The sequence below is a fragment of the Gavialis gangeticus genome, unplaced genomic scaffold (assembly GCF_001723915.1).
Source record: "Gavialis gangeticus isolate Ggan-Ray unplaced genomic scaffold, GavGan_comp1, whole genome shotgun sequence".
Classification (NCBI taxonomy): Eukaryota; Metazoa; Chordata; order Crocodylia; family Gavialidae; genus Gavialis; species Gavialis gangeticus.
In genome coordinates this window covers 188,140,583-188,147,208 of record NW_017729022.1, presented here as the reverse complement: position 1 = coordinate 188,147,208, position 6,626 = coordinate 188,140,583, and the positions used below count along the sequence as shown (strand labels likewise).

Below are 6,626 nucleotides of genomic sequence, written 5' to 3'. Positions count from 1 at the left end.
CAGGACCTCTGGAAGCTCATGGCAGAGCCCGCCCATGCAGCGTGGGGCAGTGGGGATTGCCACCTCCACCTGGAACCCAGACGGCAGCTGCTCCATGGTGCGGGTGCAGCGTGGCTTGGCAGGAAACTCCGTGTTGTCCTGGAGCTGGGGCCGGTAGGGCTGAGCGGTGCCAGGCTCCGGCTGACTGCTGGAGCTGCCCCAGCTCTGGGACAGTATGCAGTATCCTGCTGAGCCACACTGCACCTGCGCCATGGGGCAGCTGCTGCGTGGGTTCCAAGTGGGGGGTTGATCCCCACTGCCCCCCACTGCCTTGTACTGTGTGGGAGGGGTGCGGTGGGTGGGCTTTGCCATGAGCCCTCAGAGGCCCTGATCGCTGCAGCCAGAGCCAGTGACAGTGGGGCTTTTTTTTTCTTTTAAGTGCTGGGACTAAGCTGGGGCCAGCCAGGTGGGGGATGGGGCCAGGCAGGGCAGCCATGGGGGCTTCTCCAGGGCTCTCCCCACCCAGGGAGAGGCAGGCACAGCCATAGGAGCCATGGGAAAACCTGCAGCCACCCAGCTGTGCCTGCCTCTCCACAGTCGATCTGAATCTCTGAAACAGCGTTGAAACTCCAAAACAGATTCGGCTGAATTGAAACGGAGCAGTGACCCGAAACATCAAAATAAATCACTGTCCTCCGAAATGGCTGAATCCGAAGTCAAAATGAGACATAGCCAATTTGAACAGCCCTAGTATGTATGTGTGTAGTGTATAGTATGTGTGTATGCATGCAATGGGGATAATGTGATCAGTGTGCTATTGATTTAATTGACTGGAAACATGTAACTTGTACAAAAAAACTCAATTTAGGTTGGAGGCTAGCAGCCTAGAGATTACTATACCCAGACAAAGAAAAAGGATGCATGAGGAGAGGCTATTTAAGTGGGTTAGGTCAATCAAGCCAGGAAGTTCTTTTTTTAACTTGCCATTTGTGAGTTCACATCTAATGGTCAAGAATGTCTTGTTACCTGGGAGCACATGAAGAAAATGCCCTCTATAAGAAAGAAGGGGAGTGTTGGGACATTGAAAGCCATAAATACAGGGTGAAAAATGCTGCACTCTGAATTATTTTTTTAAACAGGTGTGCAGTCAGCAGGGGGGCAACACCAGTTCTCAGCAGATGGAGAGGGCAGCATTAGGAATGCATCAGCAGGCAAAATATCTTTTCAAAGAGGCATATGGGCCACAAATTCCCTTTGTGAAAGAGAAAATCTCACCCTTTTACTCGATCAATTGGGGAAGGGTTTTTTTTTTTTTTAATTATTTTTGGCAGCATATGTCAATGCCTAGTGGCATATTTGACTGGTTAGTGTTTTATTCTATACCTGTGGGCTGTTTAGAATAATATTTTTTTTCTAAGTTGAAGAGAACTAATGGAAAAAAATGGGGAAAAGCATTGAATGCGACTTATCCTCACATTTAGATTTGTGTTCTTGCATTGCAGCAATCAGCAGACCCAGGAAATGTTCCAAATTTCAGAAAGGTCAGGCAGAAAGGCACAATTGTCAACAAGCATGAAAAGGAAATAATATTTAAAGAGTAGGATGGAAATTGCCTTGGACTCTGCCAAAATGTGTTTTTGCTCTGCTGTAGCTTGAAGCCATAAATCTTAATTAAGGGGGATTACAGGTCATATAGACATATCCAGGCTAGCTTTTGGGTCTTGCTAGCAATATAGCAGCCACAGCCCAGGGCTGGTGTGGATTCTCAAGTGGTCAGTCTATGCTAAGCTGTATGCTGCCCAGCTTCACTGCTACCAGTACCCTAATAGCTAGTTGAATACTAATTTAGATACAGCTATACAAAGTAGGCTCACCCTGAGAAGCAGCATCCTTTTGATTTTGGCTTCTTTTAAAATAGGGGTTAACTTGCCTTTATTCAGTCCTTTTATTCCTACATGGAAACTCTAATTTGTAGAGTTACCTAGTTTTTCCATCTTTGGGAGAGAGGGATTTGATCACATGCAGAAGGGATAGGGAACTTGACCTGTGTATCCTCCAAAATCTACCCAGAGGCCTTATACCTCCCACTACTCTGCAGTGCATGTTGGAACTGTGGGATCAGAATTAGGGTATGGTGACCTTGATGCAAATGCCTGTAAAATTTAAATTAAGTAAAAAACCTGTACTATTTAAGAAAGAATGGACTGAAATGAAATTTCCTATCCATTGCTATAGTTAGTTCAAAACCTCTCATGTCATTTTGTTGTATGTTGTATAGAACCAATTTTAATTACTGCACACAAATAAAATGAATAAGGGATGTTTTTACAAATGGTATGGTTGGAGAAGGAAAGTAATTGAGTTGCTAATACTAACCTTATGTTCATGCTTTGATTTTTTAAAAATTCATTTTTATCCATGAATTAGTTAATGCCTGTCAAGTGCTTTGAAGATAGAAAGTGTTATGACATACTAAAGTACTATTATTATTAGCATTATCCACTTGGTTTAATTAGTTCTCTTGTATTGTAATTGGATTATAGAGATGTAAACTTGGAGATGATGGTTTGGAGCCAAACTTTACCTACAGAGTCCCAGTGAAGTGAATAAGTACTATGTCCATGCACACTAAAAAACAAAAAAAAAAGATGACACCATTAGACATAATTTCTGAGTATTGTTTAGTTGAGTAGATTGATCAACTCTTAAATATAGACGACATGAACTGGTGTTACCTTGTGGCTTTTTTGTTTTAATTACTGTTGCCCAATTCCTAGCATAAGGAAGATTCAGCCTGGTTCAATGACACCAGATAAATATGACAGTGTTTATGTGAAGGATTTGAAATAGGATTGTATCTTGAGAGGCAGGAGATTCTCAGCTTCCTAGTGAGGCTAGTACTTGTTACTGACTGGGCATGTCTACATGTACATTAATGCACCTTTTCTAATGCGCATTAAACTTAGTTCCTCCAATTAATGCATATTCAGCTGTGTTAATGTGCAGTAGCTCATTTGCACACTTTTTTAGTGATGCTTAATGCCCAGTAGACTATTTTACTGCATATTAGTGTAATGTCATGGTTTTTACATGACACTTTAATGTACAGTAAAATAGTCTACTGTGCATTAAAGCTCATGTGTAGATGTGCCCACTCTGGGAGGAAATAAGCTATAGAGTCTTTGTCCATGCCATTTCTAGAGCTAGAGGTTTGGCACAGGTTATACCAGAAATCTGTGGGATGTTACAATGTCATAAAGTTAGGGTGGTTTTAGTCACAATCACAGATAAAAAGCTTCATGCTAACCTGGCTCCAAGGTCTCACTATAGTTAAGCCCAGCAACACCATGCTGAGCACAGTGCCACCAGGCCGGAAGACTCTGGAGCTGGGGAAAGCATGCTTCTTTGGAGAGAGAGTACGTTTCTTCCCTCAGCTCCAGGGTCTTGCTGTTGTTAAGCCAGTGGCTCCACATTGAGTGTGGAACTGCCAGGTGGCAAAACCTGAGAGCTCACAGCAGTTAAGCCAGGGAAGAACAGCTGCTTTAAGCATGAAGGGGACAGGGAAAACCAGTAGATGGTGGCAATGGCTAGAGTGACTGGGAGGTGTGCATTATGGGATTGTGGAGGGCTGCAAAAGGATTGTTCTATCTTCCATCAGCTGTCTAACTATACCCTAGAATGACCTGGGCAAAGCAGATCAATGATAAACCTCAGATGGAGTGGCATAACTCTAAAATGTTTCGAGGGTACTTATGACAGTTTAACACCCTTTAATTAATTACTGCTGTCATTGGGCATGTGTAGACAAAATGGGGGCCCTAAATTGAAGCGGTGGGTTTTAAAAAGCGCCGCTTCAATTTAGGACTGATTAAATCCCTGTGTCAGGCACACACCCCGCTGACTTACCTCCCTGCCTGGCGGGGAGGGGAGGGCAAGCTGCCGGTGGGAGGAGCGGTCCCTGGGCTGTGGGTAGGGTGGGCTGGTGCTTCCCTCTGTGGCACCTGTGGCCCCCCCCAGGTGGCACCAACCCATAGGCACCTGGCTCAGACATTCCCGGGGGGCACTGTAGCTGTGGAGGGAAGCACTGGGCCCCACACAGCTCAGGCAGGCAGGCTCCGTGGGGGTGGAGGGGAAGGGGGTGTTAAGGGTTGCCACTTTTCTTGGGCAGAGCCTGCTTTCTCAGGCTGCTGCCAGGCTGCCTGCAGGGCTTCCTGCAGAGCTATGGACCTGCACGGAGCCCAGTGCTTTGGTCCGTGGCTGTAGGGGCAGCAAACTAAAACTCCTCAAAATTTTAGAGGAGTCATTTAAGGTACATTACACCAAAGCTGTGCCCCAAGTTATTTAAGGTGCATTATGCCGCTGAATTTCATATAGTGGCTGCAACTGCAAACACCGACACCATTAAAGCGGTGCAACAGTATTTAGCCTGCTTTAAAGTGTTGTGCACACATGCCTCTCATTTCATCTACACATGGCCATTTTAAATGCCTTTATGCCAGTTTTAAGGTAACCTGTGACAAAGCCCTTGGGGAGGCTATTTTAAGTTGAGTTTGGAGGTGTTTTTATATTCTACTTGCCACAGTAAGGAAACCTGCCCAGCCAGCCTCTTCTTGACATGTGTCTTCTGCTTTAGCAGAAGCCTGTTTCTTAAACAAAAATACCTAAGGCTGAGTGAAGCCTTATTTTCTGATCTTCCCTGGAAGTTAATTTGCACATTTCACATTTTGGTACAAGAAATACATGAGGATAATAACGCATTCCAGGTTTGTGTAAATTTCTGTCTAATTTAGTTTTAGCAGTAATATTGTATGGAATAATATTAGGCAGCTGGCTTAACCTCCAGTTTGCTTTTGCCATCACATCCTCAAGTCTGAATTTTACAGCCTTTAAGTTTTGAAAAAGCACCATGATGGAGCATAGGGGTATAGGCCCTATTCTAAAAGACAATTATTAATAAGGTGAAAATAAGTTGGTGTCTTGCCGAACATATTGCAATAGATCACTTGAAAATTCTCAGTGGATCTTTTGCTTCATTTGGTTCTTTGTCGCTTCTTTTTCTCCATGACCTTGTTGAACTGTATAGCTCCCGAGTTAGTGATTAAATGAACTGTGTGTACTTTTAGAAATAAATGAAATTTACCAATAAAAGATTGAATTTGTCCCCAGTTAAGACCTTTGCATTTTTGTAATATAATTAGTTTTTGTTTACTTGTCTTCCTATCAAATAAAATGGTTCGCTAACAAGGGAGTTATACAGTGATTCAAGGTGACAAGATAAGCTAGGAAATTAGGTGATAGAATTTTTTTTAAACGCTTCTTTCTTTCAGCTGTTTCCACCCTCCTGTCAGTGTCATTTTCTCTGTGCAAGCAGCAGCCTGCTTCCCTATAAGTGTTCAGGAGCAAATGCAGTAGGCATCTAATTCACCAATACCTGATCCAATTCTCCTTCAAGCTAATGGAAAGGCTTCTGTTGACTACTGTGAGTTTTGGATCAAATCATAACCATCTATCTATGCAACCTCCATCAAATCTAGATATAAATACTTGATAAAATATAATTAAGATATCCCTTTGTGGGATAAATCTCACTTTGCTGGCAATACCTACAAATGGTTTAATAGATTATTATATGCAGCAGATGTTACTATTAAAGGTAAATGGGAAAAGGATTTACAGATATTGTTAACAGTTGAGAATTGGGAGGTTATGTGTAAATCACTTTGTAAAACATCTAATTCATTGCTTTTCAGATTTTTTTTCAGAACAAGATATTAAATAGGTTTTATTGGACCCCAGAGAGGTGGTTTTAAGCAGGGCTAGCCTTGGACGACTGTTGCTGGAGATGTGGAAACCAGGTTGGGTCTCTTACTCATATTTTATTCTTGTGTCCTAAAATTACTGGTTTCTAACCTAGTGTATGTATGGCACTTTCTAAGATACTTAAAATTTACCATGGTAGTATCGCCAGATTTATACATATTGGGGATTATAGATTCAATACCATTGTCTGTGCCAATGAAAAATGGCTAGTTATGATAGTTTTAGTGGCTAAATAGGTAATTTTAAGGAAATGGGAAACTCCCAGTGTATCTTCATTCTTGGAATGGTCAAAAGAACTTACGCATGTTGCATTAATGGTAAAGATTATATATGCAAATATACATAACTGGGCTCAATATGAAGAAATGCAGTGTAATTTGAATTTTGTGTGAAGTTTATAAATTGATTTATTTGTGGTATGGTATCCTTTGTGTGTGTGTATGTATGTATGTTTATGTGTGTGTGTGTGTGTGTGTGTGTGTGTGTGTGTATATTAGTTAGTTCTACCTAATGTTAAGTGCTCCTCGTCCCCTAGTCTCTACTAAATTTATAGTATGTATATTTAATGATCTATTTTGTAATATTTTGGTTTTGCTTTCTAATTATATTTTACTTATTAGCTGATATTTTATGTTTTTGTTGTTTTTATTTTATTGTTAAAATCTGAAAATAAACAAAAATTATAATAAAAAAAGGTATCCCTTTGCACTGATCTAGGTAGGACTGGCTTTATCTTCAATTCTAGGCTCTTATGTAATGATGTCATAGCTCTAAGTCTTGAAACTCTCCAGGATTAGCTCCAGCTTTGTCTAGTTTCAGATACTCAG

The 6,626-nt window shown here is 41.5% G+C and overlaps 1 long non-coding RNA gene across 1 annotated transcript in view; it reads left to right on the top strand.

Moving 5' to 3' along the window:
- LOC109296988 overlaps positions 1–6,239 on the top strand; it is a 257,586-nt gene extending 251,347 nt beyond the window's left edge. The window contains exon 6 of the long non-coding RNA XR_002097131.1: positions 5,730–6,239. This is a non-coding gene — a long non-coding RNA (uncharacterized LOC109296988). The remainder of the gene's footprint in view (positions 1–5,729) is intronic.
- The last annotated feature ends 387 nt before the right edge of the window (positions 6,240–6,626 follow it).